At 38.0% G+C, this 22544-nt stretch overlaps 1 protein-coding gene across 13 annotated transcripts in view; it reads left to right on the top strand.

The window, feature by feature from the left end:
* The window catches only part of HPSE2 (heparanase 2 (inactive)), a 715384-nt gene that overhangs the window by 263230 nt on the left and 429610 nt on the right, over positions 1 to 22544 (top strand). The gene's annotated exons all lie outside the window — the stretch shown is intronic.

The raw sequence follows: 22544 nt of genomic DNA, 5'->3' as shown, positions 1-22544 counted from the left end.
GAGGAAAATAAACTTCCCTCATAGCTCAGTTAGTAAAGAATCTGCCTGCAATGCAGGAGACCCGGGTTCAATTCCTGGTCAGGAAGATCCCTTGGAGAAGGAAATGGCAACCCACTTTAGTATTCTTGCCTGGAGAATCCCATGGACAGAGGAGCCTGGCAGGCTACAGTCCATGGGGTCATAAGAGTTGGACATGACTTAGCGACTAAAGAGAGAGAGAAGGTCACCCAGTTTGAACACCTAATGAAGCCAAAATTTAGACCCAGGTGTGTAGGAGTACAGAGCTTGTACATTTAACTATCATGTGAGACTACTTCCCTTGACTAGAATTCTTGTGTATTGACTGTGAGGCAGTGTCGTCCAAATATTCTCCTGGCAGCTGGATGAAGCTTCTTGTAGCAGGAAAGGCAAATTCTCCTGAGAAATGGATGAATGTTGTACTCCACGGAAGACTATGTGGTCTGCCTGAATTGCTTGTGCCCCTGGGGCTCAAAGAGGAGGCTATGATTATTTTAGTTGAGAATTCACTTGATTTAAAACAAAATTCTTATGGGTAGAGTTCTCACTATTTTTAGTTCAACCCCGTTTTTATGGAAAGTTTAATCTAATTTAGTTAAATTATATAAAATGTTAGTAAAAGATGTTCTGGAAGTTAGAATGGAACATATGACCCAAGGGAGGTGGGTTAGTCATTAGGAATAGAGTGTCTGTCTGTGAGAGCTGTCCAACACTGGGCCATTGTATCATCTCTGGAAAATCCTGAGGACTAGCTCCATTTCTGTCTTATGGAGGTGGCTTCGGTATGAGATTCTCTGTGGAAGACCTTGTGTTTTTTTGTGATTCCTATTCTGTTCTTTTAGTGTCTTTATTTGGTTTTTATGTCAAAGATATTCTAACCTCATAAAGTGAGTTGGGTTATTTTCTCTGACTTTCTAAGTTCTGAAACCATTTCATAGGGTTTGACTGTTATTGTGAAACATTTGAGTCTGGTGTCTTTTATGGGGGTAGTATTTCATTATTAGTTTCATTTTTTTAAAGGGAATTAATTTGGGACTTTTATAATTCGTTTTGAGTAAATTTTGGTAATTTAAATTTTTCTTGAAAATTGTCCATTTCAGTTTTCACATATATTGGCATGGGTCATGTTTCCTAATTTAAAAAAAATTGGAGTATAATTGGTCTACAACACTGTGTAGTTCTAGGTATAATTCTTAATAAAATTACTTAAACAGGTGTCTCAGTTCAAGTCCTCTGAGAAGCAGATACCAAGAGAGAAATTATATACGTATAAGGTTTATTTGAAGCACCCATGAAACGTAAGGCGAAATGAACAGTAGGCAGGGAGAGCCTTCAGCCAGTGATGCAGGTCCAACACTTGTGAGAGGAGTAGGAGAAGGAAAGAAAATTGGTCAGGAAGAGCTTCAGACCACTGTGCAGTTCTGAGAAAGTCTGGATCAGGCTGTTGAGAGTCTTTAGGCAAATGTTCTTTGTTAGAGATATCTAGGAAGATGGCCTACCTCTGCTGCATCTTTTGTACTTGGGAGCAGAAGGTCAGGGATAGGACTGGGGGCATGGCCTCAGTGAATGCTGTTGTGGATCTAAAGGTGTTAGATAACTAGGCTTCTAGCAGTAGGTTTTCTTGAAGAGAGAGCTGAGTGGGACACCTTCATGTCTGCCAGTTATATCAGTTACAGATTGCATTGATAAACTGGGGTACATTCCACGAATTTACAGCTGGTGTCAAGTGAACCAAGAAGCAGACTTTCCATTTCAGTGATATTTCCCTCTAAATATGAATCCTCTGATATCAAAGTACATTGCTTATAAGAATCCCCTCATCTCTTCCTTTCTAGACACATCTTCAACTATCTGACTTTTTTAGTTTCTGGAGTCTATTAAAGCTATGCCATTTTGGTAGCTAATAATTTTTCAAAATGCTTCAAATTTCTGTTCTGGTTTGAGTAGAAAGAACAGTCTTGTATATACTTTTCACTTTCATATAAATATTGATCAATCTACAATGATAACTTTGTCTCTTGAATATATTTAAAAATTGTTCTTTCTCTCCATTCCCTGAGCTATTAGATTAGTTCATTTCCCTCCTCCTCATTTCCTTGGATTATTCTAGTAGCTTTTAGTCTGTTCTCTCGGAGAAGGCGATGGCACCCCACTCCAGTACTCTCGCCTGGAAAATCCCATGGACGGAGGAGCCTGGTAGGCTGCAGTGTATGGGGTCCCTAATAGTCGGACACGACTGAGCGACTTCACTTTCACTTTTCACTTTCATGCATTGGAGAAGGAAATGGCAACCCACTCCAGTGTTCTTGCCTGGAGAATCCCAGGGACGGGAAGCCTGGTGGGCTGCCGACTATGGGGTTGCACAGAGTTGGATACGACTGAAGTGACTTAGCAGCAGCAGCAGCAGCAGCAGCAGTCTGTTCTCTCTTCTCTACAGATACAAAACACAAATCTGACCCTTGTATAAAACTTTAATGGCTTACTTGCCTTAAGAAGAAAAAATTCCAAGCCTCCTAGCGTGGTAAGTGAGAGAGGCAGTTTCTAGTTGAACCCTCCTCACCTTGCTAACCTTACCACTTTCTTTTTTCTCCCCTGTGCTTCCTAGTCAAGGGTACCGAACCATTTGTAGTTCTGCTCACTACATGCCTGTGTAATGCCCCTTTCTTTGTCGAGACTGGACTCTTTTGTGTCCATTTGACATACTGCTGTTAAAAATCTTGCCAGGCATGACATTCTCTTCTCAGTTTTTCCAATTTCTTTTCAGAATTGATCACTTCATCTTTCGTATTACTACTGAATTTCCTACCAGTCTCCATGTTTTGTATTGTAATTATTTGTGCCCTTTTCCTCAAGGGCTCAGGCTGTATCTTATTTTTCTTTACAGCCCTTGTACCTAGCACAGTGCTTGGCCCATGAGAGGTGCTCATTAAATACTGGTGAACTGAACCAAAATTTGTTACATTCTTTGTATTGTTTACAGTGTCTACCACAGTTTCCTTGAACAAATATTTGTATTATGGGATGTAAATGAATAAAATGAGGGTATAAATAAGGAACCATAAGAAACCTCAATTTTAATATTCGTTAACTGGACTTATTGTTGATGTTTAAATCTTATCATTTTCAGTACTTGATCATAGTTGCCTTACTTGCCTTGCTAAGGGGTCAACACCATTCATGTATGTATCACATGTGTATATATAAGTATGATGGCAACAGGCAAAAATTGAGGGCCTTAGTTATTTGGCAAGTGTGACCCTAACATGATATAATTTTCATATAATATATACCTTAATATTAGATTGTATCTGCAGAAAAATGTCACTAGTGATATGTGATTGCTCTTCATTAAAATTTTTGTGGGCCATCAGACTAACTAAAAAAGAAATGCAGTTTCCTTGCTAGGTACCCCCTAGAGTCTACTCTCTACAAGTGTTACAGTGTGTTTATTTTTCTTCTTTTCATTCATTTCATTAATTCATTCATATTTCAGCCTATAATAGTAAGTAAAAACATTACACCAGAAAAATAATAGTAGCAATAAGAATAGATGCAAGTTGTTGAGTGCTCATTCAGGTACCATACTAGGTGGTTTAATCCTCAGAACAACTTTATGAGGTACTAAATATTATTTTCATTCTAAAGATGAAGAATTGCATGTTCAGAGAAATTAAGTGGTGGAGGAAGGATTTGAAGGCAGGGGTTAGTGCTTTGAAATAGCTCTATTTCATGATTGATTTCAGACTTACCTATTTCAGAATCATTTCCACCTATTCATCTGAAGATTGTTTATACTATTTATATTGCTGAGGTTTTATTTTTTTTCCACTCAATCCAGGACTCTGATGATACTAACTTCTAAATGAGATTAGTCAGTCAGTTCAGTCGCTCAATCATGTCCGACTCTTTGCAAACCCATGGACTGCAGCACGCCAGGCTTCCCTGTCCATCACCAAACCCTGGGGCCTACTCAAACTCATGTCTGTCGTGTCGGTGATGTCATCTAACCATCTCATCCTCTGTCGTCCCCTTTGTCTCCTGCTTTCAATCTTTCCCAGGATCAGGGTCTTTTCCAATGAGTTGATTCTTCGCATCAGGTGGCCAAAAATATTGGAGTTTCAGCTTCAACTTCAAACCCTTCCAATGAATACTCAGGACTGATTTCCTTTGGGATGGATTGGTTGGATCTCCTTGTTGTCCAAGGGACTCCCAAGAGTCTTCTTCAACACCACAGTTCAAAAGCATCAATTCTTTAGTGCTCAGGTTTCTTTATAGTTCAACTCTCACATCCATACATGACTACTGGAAAAACCATAGCCTTGACTAGATGGATCTTTGTTGGCAAAGTAATGTCTCTGTTTTTTAATATGCTATCTAGGTTGGTCATAACTTTTATTCCAAGGAGTAAGCATCTTTTAATTTCATGGCTGTAGTCACCGTCTGCAGTGATTTTGGAGCCCCCCAAAATAAAGTCTCTCTCTGTTTCCATTGTTTCCCCATCTATTTGCCATGAAGTGATGGGACCAGATGCCATGATCTTAGTTTTCTGAACGTTGAGTTTTAAGCCAACTTTTTCACTCTCCTCTTTCATTTGCATCAAGAGGCTCTTTAGTTCTTCTTTGCTTTCTGCCATAAGGGTGGTGATATCTGCATATCTGAGGTTAGTGATATTTCTCCCGGCAATCTTGATTCTAGCTTATGCTTTTCCAGACCGGCATTTCTCATGATATACTCTGCATATAAGTTAAATAAGCAGGGTGACAATATATAGCCTTGACATACTCCTTTGCCAATTTGGAACCAGTCTGTTGTTCCATGTCAATTCTAACTGTTGCTTCTTGACCTGCATACAGATTTCTCAGGAGGCAGGTCAGGTGGTCTAGTATGCCCATCTCTTTAAGAATTTTACAGTTTGTTGTGATTCACACAGTGAAAGGCTTTGGCGTAGTCAATAAAGCAGAAGTAGATGTTTTTCTGGAACTCTCTTGCTTTTTCGATGATCCAACAAATGTTGGCAATTTGATATCTGGTTCCTCTCCCTATTCTAAACCCAGCTTGAACATCTGGGAGTTCTCAGTTCACATCCTGTTGAAGCCTGGCTTGGAGAATTTTGAGCATTTCTTTGCTAGCATGTGAGACGAGTGTAATTTTGTGGTAGTTTGAACATTCTTTGGCATTGCTTTTCTTTGGGATTGAAATGAAAACTGACCTTTCCAGTCCTGTGGCCACTGCTGAGTTTCCAAGTTTGCTGGCATATTGAGTGCAGCACTTTCACAGTATCATCTTTTAGAATTTGAAATAGCTCAACTGGAATTCTGTTACCTCCACTAGCTTTGTTCATAGTGATGCTTCCAAAGGCCCACTTGACTTCGCATTCCAGGATGTCTGCTTTGCTGAGTGATCACACCATCATGGTTATCTGGGTCATGAATATCTCTTTTGTATAATTCTTCTGTGTATTCTTGCCACCTCTTATGAGATAATGTCATACAAAATTAAGTTCTGAATCATACTCCTCTTTATTGGACAGCTAATGTATAGAGTTCGGACATTTGTAATTTAGCTCTTATTTTACCAAGAAGGATTTTTCTATTAAAAATGCTAGAGATTCTCCCTCAACATCTCCCAGTTTTCAACCAGCTAATGGTAAATTGGTGTGGTGGAGATGGTGTCTGCATTTAAGTCAACAATGATAAAATAGTCTTGGGTGGATCTATATGTGTAGAACATTTATAAATGGCTTCCTTCTTTCCTGCTTCCCCCACCAAAAAAGGAAGAACCGAAAAACCTGTCACAATTTGGAATAGTTAGTTGCCAAGTCGCCAGGTGGGGCTTCCCAGGTGGCTCAGTAGGTAAAGAATCTGCAGTGCAGGAGACGCAGGAGTCATGGGTTCAATTCCTGGTTTGGGAAGATTTCCTGGAGTAGGAAACGGCAACCCACTCCATTATGAAGATCCTCTGGAGTAGGAAATGGCAACCCACTCCAGTATTCTTGCCTGGAGAATTCCATGGACAGAGGAGCCTGGCGGGAGTTTGTCCATGGAGTTGCAAAGAGTCAGACACAACACAGCACAGATATATAGCATGTGAGTCATTTATTTTGCTTTTAATAAAGATATGCTACAATATGGGACTTCCCTGGTGGCTCAGAGAGTAAAGTGTCTGCCTACAATGCAGGAGACCCATGTTCAAACCCTGGGTTGGGAAGATCTCCTGGAGAAGGAAATGGCAACCCACTCCAGTATTCTTGCCTGGAAAATCCCATGGAGGGAGGAGACTGGTAGGCTACAGTCCATGGGATCACAAAAAGTCGGACACGACTGAGCAACTTCATACTACAGTATAGCCTAAGGGGAACTCAAGTCAGACCTGTAGCAGCCTCATTTCCTCCCAGTAGGAGGCACGGCAAGGAATGTTTCTGAGGATAGATGCTTCAGATATACAGCAATGTTAATGTAGAAAGTGCTGACTGAGAAGGGGAGAAGGGGCTGAGCTCTGTGTAAAGGCAGGGGCCAGGCCAATGTGTTAAGACTAATCAGAATAGATGATCTGATGATCTCCCAGAATATAAACATTCCCAAAACTTAATGGTTCTATTTATGTTGAAAGAAATCAAGAAACAAACTTTGTTATGTTATTTGGAATAAATCTGTGCAGATGGTAAGCAGAACCAGAAACTGTTTGAAGTTTCACGACAAGCAACGGGCATGCATGAATATGATAACCTTTTCTTTTTGAATGAGCTTGATTTTATCAACTTGTTTACCTATCTGTCACAATAGAGCATAAAACCTAAGCGTTGTATAGACTGATATCTGAGAAATGTGTTTCTGGTAGCTGAGAAGCAATGAGAGGGTCATATATCAGTTTTCTGCTCTTTGTTAAATGCAGTAATAAACTAGTTTTTCAAAAATCACCTAACTGGTTGTCAAATAGAGTGTGACAGTGGACAGATTTATAGCAAGGAGTAGACATTGTCTGTGAAACAAATTGCTCTCTTGCACCAGTATTTCATGCCCTGTGCAGATAAATAAAAAACAATTTGTCACATTCTCAAAAATTCACTCCCATTAAGTTGTTAAACAAAGCAAGTAATTGCAGTACACAGTTTTCTGTTCTTTACTTTTCAACTGAAGGACACCATCTAGGCCTCTGACAAACCTAGAAGGTTACTGTAGCTGGAGCAGAACTGGTTAAATCTTATTCTGCCTTCCAAAAGGGAGCTAAAAGTAATTGCAAAATATTTCGTCCCTCTTGGCTCTGCGTGTAGATTTAAAATTAAATTGGTTCTGGTTAGCAAGCTAGAACAGGGCAACTAAATTGAATTTTCTGAGGAATGTTGTGAATCCTATATGAAAAACACACACACACATGAAGTTTGTATTTTTCCTGCTATCTTTTCTTTTTTGCTCTCTCTTCATTATAATCTTTTTATACTCTACCCCCAGTTGGTAAGGCCAGCCTCAAGTCTATCTCATTTGGAGTTTTATTTGCATTTTTACCCATTCATACTTCTCCAAAAGTTTGTCACTCATTTGTCACACACTTTTCAAACACTCTCCCTCTCCTTCTTAAGTGCATATTTCTCTCCTTCTTTCTCTTCTCACTTACACACTCTCCATGGAATGAGATTTTTATTAGCATTTTGTCGAGTTTGCACAGAGGAGAAACAAACACAGAAAGACCAGTGGCTGGAGCATGCAACATGTGAGGCTGTTTTTAAAGCATAATTACAGAGTTTTGGTGATGCTAATTTTCTGAGTTTATGATGATGTTCTAAAGAAAATTCTAGAATTATCCCCTTAGAACTAAGTGTTACCCCTCCCTCTTATTTTTCGTTTTTCCATTTGATATTTTTTGTTTGTTTGTTTGTTTTTACTGTAAAGCTAGTTGCTTGCTCATTGTAGAAAAAATGTAAAACTCAGAAGAGTATTAAATTATATCAGAGTTTATTGGGGTATATAGAAGAATATAGAAGAAAAAAATAATCTTACCATTAAAGACAAAAACAATGAATTATCATATATCCTTACAGTGTTTTTGCCTTTTAGTATATAATGCGTTGCTGTTAAGATTATACTGTGTATATTCTTTTGGTTGTTGCCTTAACTTTGGAAAGTTTTATAATAGTTTTTTCTTCAATTGATCTTTGGTATAGGGGCCTGCCTGGCCTTGGGATGAAGTCTACCACATAGCTCCCTTCCATTATTTTATGAGTGTTTAGCTAGTAGGACATCTGGAATGGGATAAAACTGGCTTCAGTTGGGCAGTGGATGGATGTCCATTTTCTAAGCTCTTCCTTCACCCTTGAGTGTAGAGGGTGAGTACCTGAGTGCTGCTACAGTTCAGATTTCTCAGCTTCCACTAGGGTGCTTTTTCACAGGACTTGGGCAGATTCTCTTATTAAGTGTTCATTCTGCATATCAAAAGATGCGAGATCAGACATACATCTGAAGTTATAGCAAATTTCTCAGTGTAGCTAACTTGGAGTAAGAAATGTTTGCTGTTTGACATTTAGGTAACATATTGGAGCCATCTTAATTTTTATTTTATGCTTCTTTCCAGGAAGATAAATGCCCAACTGATACTAAATTGTGTGGATCTGAGAAAATCAGAGTGTTGTTTGTTTTGTTTATTTTGCCTCTTATTTTTGTTGAAGAAATAACACTAGATCTTACAATACTGAAGCCCTCTATTTTTACCTACTAAAATTTCATTTCCTTCACTGATCTTATGAGAAAGAGGGGGGAAAATTAGCTATTTACTTTATCCCCCTCAATTATTTCTGGATTTGAGGCTCCACTAGTTATTCAGTATGGTACTTGCTGGGTTTTATTAAGACATCATGCCCTTCTTTTAAGTTCTTTAAAACTTTCCTTTCAAGAAATATGTTTAAAAAGTTTTGAAGAGCCATCTCAGATTCTCCCAGAGAAGGCTTTAATTTTCTTTTATTTGCTCTGATTCAGGCATTTTCAAGCCATGTGGGTAGCCAGTTTTCTACATCCCTGGCTTTTTTTGGTGGCATTTGGGTTGTTCATTTTGGAAAGTTTTAGACTAATTTTTCTCACAAATCAAATGTCTTTAGGGTGATATTTTACAATATTTCAGAAGGAAACCAAAAACCAGAAATAGTTCAGTCTTCTCTTAGGTCAGTTCATTGTCAAAGTATTGTCAGGCCTGCTTTGCCTCTACTGTGCACTAATTAAAGAGCCTAAATTGTTTATGTGTTTCTTAAGAGCAGGAGCCAAATCCTGATCTTTGTACTGTCTCCTGTAGCTCCTAGCAAACAGTTTGGTAGTGGTCACCAAGTAAATCGCTGCCCCTAGAAAACAAAACCACATTATATCTTGGTTGAAGAAATAACAATCCAAGAGTAGAGTGACATTTGGTGAGATCTTGTTTCCTCTCCAAGCCACTTCTATACCCAATAGACTTATTTCTCATTGTTGTCTGATATTTTCTTCTCTTTCCTTCTCTTCTTTCTTGGCTAAGCTCTTCTTTTTTCTGGTTTAATTCTGTCTTCTATTTCTGATTCTTTGTATTCTGCATCACAAGGACTAGGAAAATATTTTCTTGTGGAGATAGACATTTCTTTGGAATGACTGGTGGAAACTCAAATCCACACAAAAAAAATGAGACAAATAAACATCTAATAAATATTTTTCTCTTTCTCATATAATCATTGAGGAAAATGAAATTTTAGTAGGTGAAAATGAGAGTCCTGGTGCTGTGTTCTACAAAAGTAAGACACAAAACAATACAAATAACACTGTAAATTTCTTAATCCCATACTGTTTACTATCATTGGGCCATTTATCTTCCCGTAGGGTGGTCACATGAAGCTGAGCAGACAAACTTAATACCTTTTAGTTAAGCAAAGTTTTCTTAAAGGAAGATTCAGTGCTCATGCCTTAAGATTTTAAACAAAATAACCTATGTATTTTGCATTGAATTTGGTCTACTGGAAACATCACCGGATGATCAGCTGACCTGGGTTCAAGGTCTCCGTTCTGGGTCATTCTGAGTCTTAACTGTGGTAGTGATGTAGAAGCACTTTGGAAGCTACAAAGCAACGCACTGACACTGAGTAATTACTAATTTTCTGGGCCTGTCCTTGGCAAATATTATCTATTACTATGTGTGAAGAGGCTTGAACTCTCCAAGGCAACTATCAGTCTTAGGCTTTTACTTAAGTATCTTAGATGTTTTGCATCTGCCTGTTTGCTACTGAATATTCTAAGCACTTTTAAAGTAATTTTTAATTCCCAAAATAGGGTGATCTCTATCATATAACTACAGTGGTGAAAAGGAGATCTTCAACAAACACTGGGTGGTTGTTGGGGATACAAGGAGGGAAAGGAAGTAATAGTTTGTTGAACACCTACCATATGTCAGGTACTGTTTTTCACTTTTATACCATATCTCACGAAATTCTCCTAGTAACTCTGTGAAGCAGGTATTATTATCCAGACTGATTAGATAAGGAAAATGAGGTTCAGATAATTAATTCAAGATCACAAATGCTAGTAAGTAGCAGGATCAGAATTTAAACTGGATCTGTCTCCTGTCAAAGTCTCTATTCCAGGATGCCTCTAATTTATACCAGGATGCCTGTTGCACTTGTGATGTTAGTGTGGAATAATGTGCAGTTTTTAGGCCAGGCAGGGACAGAGCAATTCCAGCGACTGTTGTTAATCACCAAGAAAAGAAACCTAAAGTGAGAGTTCTTTAAGCTTGAGAGCTGCTTCTCACTTCTCTGTCATCTTTTTTTTTTTTTTTTTCTTCAAACATTTTTGATTGAGAACTAGAAAGAACTCTTAACTTTAGTTTACAAACATTCAACCAATGTACTAGCATTAAAAACAATGGATAACATTCTACCTCCTTACTCTGGGTGTATTGGCCACATTGCCCTGAGACCTCAATTATGAATATGTATGAAAACACAAATCCAATTACCCCTCAGAATTTTCAAGTTGATTTCTTACCTTACTGGCCATTTAAAACTCAAGTCTGGATTGCTACAGAAATTTGGGGAAATTTAAGCACAATTGTCATTTAAGCTTCTTCCCCTCTCAGTTATACTCCTCCCACCCTAGGGGGGTCTCTGTAACCTCACTAATGACTGATGTAAATTACCCTATGATAAGTCTCGTTTCCTTTGTCTTTTTTCCTTCTGCTTAATCTAGATCAGTTTGTGGACCAAACCTGGTATGTTCTGAAATCTGCATGTAGTTTTTATATTTAAAGTGTTGGGAAAGAGAAGAAGAAGATGTGACAGATCCTGACAGCCAAAGATATCTACTATATGGCTTTTTAGAGAAAAAAGTTTGCTGACGTTTGATCTAGTTTTCTAGCAGATTAATCTATGGGAAAAGACCTCAGAGGTACCATGAGGTATATGACAAATGGGATGGACAGTAGCCCTGGACTGTGAATTCTTGGCTTCCAGTCCCTGGTTAACCTTCCTCTGACTGTTCCCTCATTTAGAAAAGGATGTGGAATAATATGATCTAACATTTGTGTTTTTTTTTAACTTTTAAAATTATATTAGTAATTTGTATGTAAGAGAAATGTTTTAATGTAATATAGAATATATATATATGTATGTATGTATGTGTAGATAATCAATCTGATTTTGGTGTTGACCATCTGGTGATGTCCATGTGTAGAGTCTTCTCTTGTGTTGTTGGAAGAGGGTGTTTGCTATGACCAGTGCATTTTCTTGGCAAAACTCTATTAGTCTTTGCCCTGCTTCATTCCATATTCCAAGGCCAAATTTGCCTGTTACTCCAGGTGTTTCTTGACTTCCTGCTTTTGCATTCCAGTCCCCTATAATGAAAAGGACATCTTTTTTGGGTGTTAGTTCTAAAAGGTCTTGTAGGTCTTCACAGAACGATTCAACTTCAGCTTCTTCAACGTTACTGGTTGGGGCACAGACTTGGATTACTGTGATATTGAATGGTTTGCCTTGGAAATGAACAGAGATCATTCTGTTGTTTTTGAGATTGCATCCAAGTACTGCATTTCGGACTCTTTTGTTGACCATGATGGCCACTCCATTTCTTCTGAGGGATTCCTGCCCGCATTAGTAGATATAATGGTCATCTGAGTTAAATTCACCCATTCCAGTCCATTTCAGTTCGCTGATTCCTAGAATGTCGACGTTCACTCTTGCTATCTCTTGTTTGACCACTTCCAATTTGCCTTGATTCATGGACCTGACATTCCAGGTTTCTATGCAATATTGCTCTTTACAGCATCTGACCTTGCTTCTATCACCAGTCACCTCCACAACTGGTATTTTTTTTTTCTTTGGCTCCATCCCTTCATTCTTTCTGGAGTTATTTCTCAACTGATCTCCAGTAGCATATTGGGCACCTTTTGACCTGGAGAGTTTCTCTTTCTGTATCCTATCATTTTGCCTTTTCATACGGTTCATGCCTTTTTTTTTTTGCCTTTTCATATTGGTTCCAAATGGGAAAAGGAGTACGTCAAGGCTGTATATTGTCACCCTGCTTATTTAACTTATATGCAGAGTACATCATGAGAAATGCTGGACTGGAAGAAGCACAAGCTGGAATCAAAATTGCCGGGAGAAGTATCAATAACCTCAGATATGCAGATGATACCACCCTTATGGCAGAAAGTGAAGAGGAACTAAAAAGCCTCTTGATGAAGGTGAAAGAGGAGAGTGAAAAAGTTGGCTTAAAACTCAGCATTCAGAAAATGAAGATCATGGCATCTGGTCCCATCACTTCATGGGAAATAGATGGGGAAATAGTGGAAACAGTGTCAGACTTTATTTTTGGGGGCTCCAAAATCACTACAGATGGTGACTGCAGCCATGAAATTAAAAGATGCTTACTCCTTGGAAGAAAGGTTATGACCAACCTAGATAGCATATTCAAAAGCAAAGACATTACTTTGCCAAGAAAGGTCCATCTAGTTAAGGCTATGGTTTTTCCAGTGGTCATGTATGGATGTGAGAGTTGGACTGTGAAGAAAGCTGAGCACCAAAGCACTGATGCTTTTGAACTGTGATGTTGGAGAAGACTCTTGAGAGTCCCTTGGACTGCAAGGAGATCCAACCAGTGCATTCTAAAGGAGATCAGCCCTGGGATTTCTTTGGAAGGAATGATGCTAAAGCTGAAACTCCAGTACTTTGGCCACCTCATGCGAAGAGTTGACTCATTGGAAAAGACTCTGATGCTGGGAGGGATTGTGGGCAGGAGGAGAAGGGGATGACAGAGGATGAGATGGCTGGATGGCATCACTGACTCGATGGACATGAGTCTGGGTGAACTCCGGGAGTTGGTGATGGACAGGGAGGCCTGACGTGCGGCGAATCATGGGGTCGCAGAGTCGGACACGACTGAGCGACTGAACTGAACTGATGTGTGTGTATCTTTAAAAGTCTAGGTAAAACTTTTCGAGCCTTTTGCACACACATGTATACATACACATATAAATATATATTTACAGTATTTTACAACTCAAAAATTTGTTCTAGATATCCTAACTTGTAGTGTATTAGAATATTTCATGTCTAAACGTGGCAGTGCAGTGGTCTATTAACACTCCAGGTGCGTACCATGGCAAATGGAAATTCTGCACTTGTGCCTTGAAACAAAAAATTTTGCAAAGCACTGGTTTGGGCTATTTAGGGCTACTTGTGCCTTGAAACAAAAAATTTTGCAAAGCACTGGTTTGGGCTATTTCCCAGTCTTAATAAAAAGATAGGGCTAAGTTAATCCATATAAGTGAGAGTTATTGTTTCTTTTCAAAGTCTTCTCTTCCTCAAACACGCCATGCTTATTCTTGATCCTTGTTCATGTTATTCTGCCTTGCTTAAATGACCTGCTGTATTACCTTACATCTATCTGATTCTACTAGCTCTAATCTTTATCTTTTTTTTTTTTTCCTGAGAACTTTCACATCCCATTGCTTAATTTATTCTGTTTACAGAATTCCTACTTTTTTGGTCTCCTCTATTTTCTAGAAATATGAGACTTATCTTTTAAAGGGAATGCATATATGAATGTTATTTCTGCCCCTAGTTTTTCCCAAATTACTTACTCAGAGCAGTTTCCTTTAAGTGAATAATAGTTTAGTTTCTTAAAGATATATAACAATATAAAAATTTTTATCCTGTTCAACAAAAAATTATAAAATCCTAGATTTTATTGACCAGGGGCATCAGTTGTTTTTCTGAATGCCTTTAGGCAAAAAAAAAAAAAAAGGTATCATTATCTCTGCTGCTAAGTTGCTTCAGTCATGTCCGACTCTGTGTGACCCCATAGACGGCAGCCCATCAGGCTCCCCCATCCCTGGGATTCTCCAGGCAAGAACACTGGAGTGGGTTGCCATTTCCTTCTCCAATGCATGAAAGTGAAAAGTGAAAGTGAAGTCGCTCAGTCGTGTCCGACTCTTAGCGACCCCATGGACTGCAGCCCACCAGGCTCCTCTGTCCATGGGATTTTCCAGGCAAGAGTACTGGAGTGGGTTGCCATTGCCTTCTCTATATGACACAAATAGCAACAGAAGCTCCAAAAGATTCTATGATTGGTCAGAATCTACATCAACTAGCCATTCTTCCCATTGGATTAGAGAAAATTAAGCATATCCTTTCATTTTCTCAGATTCTAACACAACACACAAAATATATATGTACCCAGAGGCAGTAGTCTGGATTGTGAGTTTTAGAGTCAGAAAATCCTGGGTTGGGATCCTTATTTTATCATTTTCTAGCTGTGTAACTTTAGACAAGTTACTTTATCTTTGTAAGTCTTGGGAATTTCTTTATCTATAGAATGGGCATAATAATAATTCTTCCTCATAGCACTGTTGTAAAGATTAATTACTTAAATATGCTGTATGACATGCTCAGCATAGCTCTTAACATAGAGTGAATTCAAATTATTTTATTTTAAATGGTATTAAATGAATAATCTAACTTCATTATCAGTTATTCTAATATTCTATCACTTTGAATTATTGGCAAATCTTATATCTAATCTATATCCTCTATACTAAAATTTTATTTTCTAATCTTATATTGTTGGTTTTCTCCCTGTCAATTGTCTTGAAATAAGTAATTCCAATTCCTTTTGGCACCTCTGACTCTCCAGGTTTTCCATAGGTTGATAATTAGTTGTCAGGTACTGAATGAAGACCAAGAATGGGGAGGAATTTGATAAACTTCTTAGTGTACTGGACTACCTAGGGACCTTTGATATTACTAATATCATAATTTATTCACAATAAAACTGCATAGCAGTGGTTCATTATCTCCTTGACTTGCTGGTTGGGTTTCTCACAAAGCAGATTCTGAGGTAGAGACTAACATGGACAGAGTTTTCTGAGAAATGCTCTCAGTATCAATACTTTAGGGGGAAGGAAAGGAGTCAGAATTGGGCAGAGGGAGAGGCTGGTCTGTGGTAACATTCCAAACAAATGCTCTGCAAACTCCACCAAAGCTCTGGAGCTGGGATGGTCTTTCAGGATTGAGGTGAGGGAGTCAGAACTTCAGACCCTCACATCAATCAAGCAGTTATTGGATGCAGGCTGTATGACTTTGGAAGAAGCAACTCTTCAAGCAAGGACAATTCCTGGAGAGGGCAGTTAGCTGAGGATTGTCAGCTGGTAGCACTTCAGTAGCCAAGGAACTAAATTCTTCGGTCCTGAAGAGGGATCTGGTAGCTGCAATATAGCATCCATTCCAGCATGTTTTGTACAGTTGTATCTAGTAGCCCTGTAGGGCATGTCTTCCATTGTTTCTGTCAAATATCAGTTTTTTACTTTCAAATTCTATCTCCAGTTGTGTCCTTCTAGTCTTGGCTCAGGAACTCTATAAACTCTAAAATCTGAGCACAGCAAAAGGTTAAAAATCTAGGGCCAGTAACTCTCCACCTAATCCTCTCCAGCCTTTATTAAATAGTGCCATGTTGGTACTACTTATGGAAACTAATTGAAAAAAATATTTATAACTAATTTTCTAATGCTAATTTAGGAGAGAAGCCTCCCCCGCACATATGCCATGGGTGATAGTACTGCCATTCCTATAGGCTAGGAGGATTTGGGCCTGAACATTTACGTAACATCTAGGTTATGTAAATAAAACACCTCCCTTTTCTTAAGTTTAGTTTTTTTCCCCCCTCTCATCCATCAGTTGCTGGGCTCCAGTCAGAAGCACCTGTTAGGACCCATGATAAGTATTAAATAGGAATAAATGCAAACATTTAGCCCATATATGTGACTGATGTTATTTGTGGGCTGTAATTATTACATTATCTTATTATATCCAGCTAAGTGAGAACTTGGAATAATATATTAGACATTAAAGAATTTTTTGGAAATATATTACATTTGTATGTCATTAAGATTGAAACACACACACACTTACATATATATATATGAGTTGGGACATTGAAATATTAAATGTCAAATAGTAGTATTAACTCTATTATTCTGTTATTTGAGATTATAATTTATTTGCCTCTCTTTAATATATATGGTCTGTAGAGCTAGTTTGCCATTGTTATTATTTTTAATTTTTGTCTTTATTCAGATTTATTGGTTAACTTGTTCTTTAGCTTATAATTTATTTGGTATTTAAACAGAAAGGAAGGGTAGAAAATATACAGAGACTCCACAAATTTCACCAGGAGCCACCACTATGTCAGTCAGTTCAATTGCTCAGTCGTAATCGACTCTGTGATCCCATAGACTACAGCATGCCAGGCTTCCCTGTCAATCACCAACTCCCAGAACTTGCTCAAACTCATGTCTATCGAGTTGGTTATGCCATCCAACCATCTCATCCTCTGTCATCCCCTTCTCCTCCTACCTTCAATCTTTCCCAGCATCAGGGTCTTTTCCAATGAGTCAGTTCTTCATGACAGGTAGCAAAGTTTTGGAGCTTCAGCTTCAGCATCAGTCCTTCCAGTGAATATTCAGGATTGATTTCCTTTAGGATGGACTGGTTTGATCTTTTTGCTGTCCAAGGACTCTTAAGAGTCTTCTTCAACACCACAGTTCAAAAGCATCAATTTTTTGGTGTTCAGCTTTCTTTATAGTCTAACTCTCACATCCATACATGACTACTGGAAAAACTATAGCCTTGACTAGACAGACATTTGTTGGCAAAGTAATGTTTCTGCTTTTTAATACGCTGTCTAGGTTGGTCATAGCTTTTCTTCCAAGGAGCAAGTGTCTTTTAATTTCATGGTTGCAGCCACCATCTGCAGTGATATTGGAACCTAAGAAAATAAAGTTTGTCACTGTTTCCATTGTTTCCCCATCTATTTGCCATGAAGTGATGGTTTGAATGTCAGGATCTTCATTTTTTGAATGGTTAGTTTTAAGCTAGTTTTTTTCAGTCTCCTCTTTCACTTTCATCAAGAGGCTCTTTAGTTCCTCTTCACTTAATTAAACTGACCAGAAAACATGCTGTTCTTATGTCTGTGCATGTAGCTTCTTAGTTCTTTGTTTCTGGGAGATTTGAAATACAGTAGAATTTTGTGCTTAAGTTACTCTTGGAAAGGACATTTCCTCACTGAGATAAATTCACTTTTATATGTTAAAAGAAAGTGTATGTGATTGATAAGAGTATAGCAAGCTCATAGCTCTCATTAAAATTCTTCCTCACTTTCAAAGTCCTGCCTGCAATACCATGTTTTCTACCCCACCTATGTTCAGTTCAAGCTTGCTATCCAGTTGGGCTTTGTCTCTTCCAACCATGATCTAAACCTTTGTCCATGTTATTCTCCATCTCCTCAGTCAGTCTTGAAATCATTACATTTCAAGATGTTTCCTTTTGTTCCAGAAAGTATTAAAATTCCATCTGTTATTTTCAGTTATAAGAAAAATATCATTATTTTTTCTCAGATCTTAGAGCACATTACTTACTTTATCCTTACTAAATTGCAAAGAAAGTAGATGAAGCAATAATTATTTTCAAAATATTATTATCATGGTATACTAGAATATATAGTTTATAAAGTATTTTCATATTATGTTTGCATATGATTATCACACAAACCTGGTAAGGTAGATGGCATTTTCTCCATTTTACTGGGACTTCCCTGGTGGCTCAGACGGTAAAGCATCTGTCTACAATGCGGGAGACCCAGGTTCTATCCCTGGGTTGGGAAGATCCCCTGGAGAAGGAAATGGCAATCCACGCCAGGACTATTGCCTGGAAAATCCCATGGACTGAGGAACCTGGTAGGCTACAGTCCATAGGGTGGCAAAGAGTTGGACACGACTGAGCGACTTCACTTTCACTTTCACAGGGTAATTAAGTGACTTGTTTAAGATTTCAAAGCTATTAAACCTACTTCACTTAACCTAGGTTTTCTGGCTTTAAGTGTAACAGCAAAGTCTTCTCTCCCTTAGCTCTTTTACTTGCTTCAGTTATGGTACATGTTGATTTATATATGAATTATCTGTTTATATATCTGCCTCCCTTAATAGACTGCAAACATTTTGAGGGCAAGCACCAGGCGGTTTTTTTGAGTTTATACCTTAGGTGCTTAATAGAGTGTCTGACATGACATAACTACTCTATACATTTGTCAAATGAATTAATGGAATCAAGAAAGCCTCAAAAATTATTATAGTTCAAGCACAAAGGTGAAATAAAACTAAAAAAAAAAGAATAAAACTAAAACTAAAAATAAAATAAAACTAAAAAAAAAGAAATCTAAGGAGTAGTTTTCCAGGAATATATAAGAAAGTTTAAGTGCCTCTGAAGCAAAAGACAAGGGAAAGAGTTGGTGAGACCACTTCTTGACCAGAGAGCTAATGAGACATAGGGCAGAGAAGAGACCAGAGAGAGACTGGATAAGTTTTGACATGATTTTCAATTTTTTACAGCTTTATTGAGGTATAATTTATATACCATACAATTCACTTATTGAAACTGTAAAATTCATTGACTTTTAGAACAATTACAAAGGATGTATCTATCACCACCATCAATTTTAGAACATTTTTACTGTTTCCAATCCTGTGAAAACCCTGCAGTCATTAGCCGTCACCCCAAACACTCATCTCCTCTAGCCTTTGGGAATAACTAACTTTCTGTCTCTATAGTTTTACACTTTCTGGACATTTCATATAAATGAAATTATACAATAAGTGGTCTTTTGAGATTGTGTTTGTTTATTTAGCATAAAACATTCAAATTTCATCCATGTCTTAGTATGTGTCGATACTTCATTCCTTTTTATGACTGAATAATATTCTGTTATATGAATATATCACATTTGTTTATCCATACACCAGTTGATGAACATTTAGGTTTTTTCCACCTTTTAGCTATTATAAATAATGCTATTATGAACATTGTGTTCAAGTTTTTATATGAGCATATGTTTTTATTTCTCTTGGGTATATATCCAAGGGTAGAATGATCAAGTCACATGATTACTCTGTGTTTAACTGAGGAACTATGAGCCTGTTTTCCAAAGTGGCGACACTATTTTACATTTCATCCAGCAGTTCATGAGAGTTACAGTTTCCTTATATCCTTTCCAGTATTTGCTATTGTCATCTTTTCATTAGCCGTTTTTTTTTTTTTTTTTTTTTTTAATATTAGGGACTATATTACGGACTGTGCTAAAAAGATTAGGGAGGAGAATCTTGCCATGTGCTTGGTATTTATGCACATTAAGTCATTTCAGTCATGTCTGACTCTTTGCAACCCTATGAACTGTAGCCCATCAGGCTCCTCTGTCCAAGGGATTCTCCAGGCAAGAATATTGGAATGGGTTGCCATTCCCTCCTCTAGGGGATTTTCCCAACCCAGGGACTGAACTTGTATCTCTTACCTCCCCTGCATTGGCAGGCAGGTTCTTTACCACTAGCACCATGTAGGAAGCCCAGGGATATGTAGGATTACCAATGTTGTTTGAATATGTAAGAAGAAATCAGAATCGTGGGGTATTTTTTCTGATATTTAAAAGATTACTTAACTACTGGGGTTTTTTTCAACATTTTATTATGAAAATTTCATAGACCCAGGTTGACAGAATTTTGCAGACTTCCCCAGTGGCTCAGAAGGTAAAGAATCTGCCTGCAATGCAGGAGGCACAAGAGATACGGGTTCAATCCCTGAGTCAGGAAAATCCCCTGGAGAAGGGAATGGCAACCCACTCTGGTATTCTAGCTTGGAGAATCCCTTGGACAGAGGAGTCTGGTGTGTTGCAGTCCATGGGGTCACAAAGAGTTGGACATGACTGAGCAACTATTCCAGAAAAACGTCTGCTTCTGCTTTATTAATTATGCCAAAGCCTTTGACTGTGTGGATCACAGCAAACTGTAGAAGATTCTTCAAGAGATGGGAATATCAGACCACCTTACCTGCCTCCTGAGAAATTTGTATGCAGTTTAAGAAGCAACAGTTAGAACCAAACATGGAATGACATGGTTTCAATTGGGAAAGGAATACATCAAGGCGTATATTGTCACCCTGCTTATTTAACTTATATGAAGAGTACATTATGCATAATGCCAGGCTGGATGAAGCACAAGCTGGAATCAAGATTGCCAGGAGAAATATTTAATAACCTTAAATATGCAAATGACACCACCCTAAGGCACAAAATGAAGAGGAACTGAAGAACCTCTTGATGAAAGTGAGAGGAGAGTAAAAAAGCTGGCTTAAAACTCAGCATTCAAAAAACGAAGATTATGGCATCCAGTCCCATCACTTCATGACAAATAGATGGGGAAACAATAGAAACAGTGACAGGCTTTATTCTCTGGGGCTCCAAAATCACTGCAAATGGTGACTGCAGCCATGCAAGTAAAAGACGCTGCTCCTTGGAAGAAAAGCTATGACCAACTTAGACAGCATATTAAAAAGCAGAGACATTACTTTGCCAATAAATGTCTGTCTAGTTGGAGCGATGGTTTTTCTGGTAGTCATGTATGGATGTGAGAGTTGGACTATAAAGAAAGCTGAGCACCGAAGAATTGGTGCTTTGAACCGTGGTGTTGGAGAAGACTCTTGAGAGTCCCTTGGACTGCAAGGAGATCCAACCAGTCCATCCTAAAGGAAATCAATCCTGAATGTTCATTGGAAGGACTGATGCTAAAGCTCCAATACTTTGGCTACCTGTCATGCAGAACTGAATCATTGGAAAAGACCCTGATGCTGGGAAAGATTGAAGGCAGGAGAAGGGGATGACAGAGAGTGAGATGGTTGGATGGCATCACCAACTCGATAGACATGAGTTTGAGCAAGTTCTGGAAGTTGGTGATTGACAGGGAAGCCTGGAGTGCTGCAGTCCATGAGGTTGCAGAGACGGACATGACTGAGCAACTGAACTGAACTGAGCGACTATCATTTTCACTTTCTTTGACAGAATTTTATAATGAACCCTCATATACTCACCACATAGATTCTACCATTAACACTTTTGTATAGTTTCTTTCTCACCTTTCTAACCCTGCGTCCATCCATTTATCCTTCTTATTTTGGGTGCATTTTAGCAGAAATCAGTATACTTAATCCTTAAATGTGTGAGCATGCATATCATTAACTAAAGTTTATCATTTGTATATAGAGTTTTCTTTGATGTCATAAAAAATTTGTATCTAATGGAATGTGGAAATAATAAGAATCTATTGACTAAGTTTTAACAAATGCATACTCAGGTGTAACCTGGGTTATAGGGTTTTAAGTTAGAAAAGAGCTTGGAGAGCTTTACATTATCCCCCCTCCTCCCATTTTACATATAGGAAACTGATGTCCAAAGAAGGGAAATAGCTTGGTCAAAATCAAGGGAGGAATAGAACATCAGCTTAGCATGCTTTGACTCACATTGTCATCCAGAGCTTAGGTATTGAGGTTGCTATGATCCATAGGCAGCCCCCTAATGTGGCAATAATCTTAGACTTTAATCTCATGCTTATTGTACGTAGGCTTAAATGAAGCAGGGCTTTATATGTCAAGTATGAAGTTTCTTTTCAGAGCACTTCATGAAAAGAAAATAAATTAAGACTCTGGAAAGTCTAACCAAGATCACAAATTAAATTCTCCATTCTTTCTTTAATCCAACACACTGTTATTTATATACTTTATAATCTGCAAAATCATATTCAAGTACTATTTCTGCTGAAACTTTGTTTCAAGTCTTTTTTCTAATCCTTTTACAATTATTGTTTGTATCAGATAATGAATGCCTCTTAAGTCAGCATTTTGTGATTGTGAATTGAAAACTTAAGGCATATTTAATGTTGAAAGAAAAAAAAATGGATGACTGTGTAGGTTTTAATTACATTAACAATTTATAGCATTTTCAAGCAATCTGGATGTCAAATGCTCTGGAATTAAAATCTTAATGATTGAGGTACCTGTGTTGATTAGTCTGGTTAATATGCCAAGCATTATGTGAAGAGCTTTCCATGCATCATCTCCTTAATTCTCATAACCCCCATAGAGCTATTATTATGAATATTTTACAGCTGAGGAGACTGAGGTCTAGCAAGCTTAAGTAACTTGCTCAAGTTCACTA

Source organism: Bos grunniens, chromosome 26, assembly GCF_055505025.1.
Source record: "Bos grunniens cultivar Pamir isolate PY7600 chromosome 26, Bosgru_T2T1.0, whole genome shotgun sequence".
In the NCBI taxonomy this organism is placed as follows: domain Eukaryota; kingdom Metazoa; phylum Chordata; class Mammalia; order Artiodactyla; family Bovidae; genus Bos; species Bos grunniens.
The sequence above is the reverse complement of the archived record's forward strand: the minus strand, read 5'-3'. Positions and strand labels throughout refer to the sequence as shown.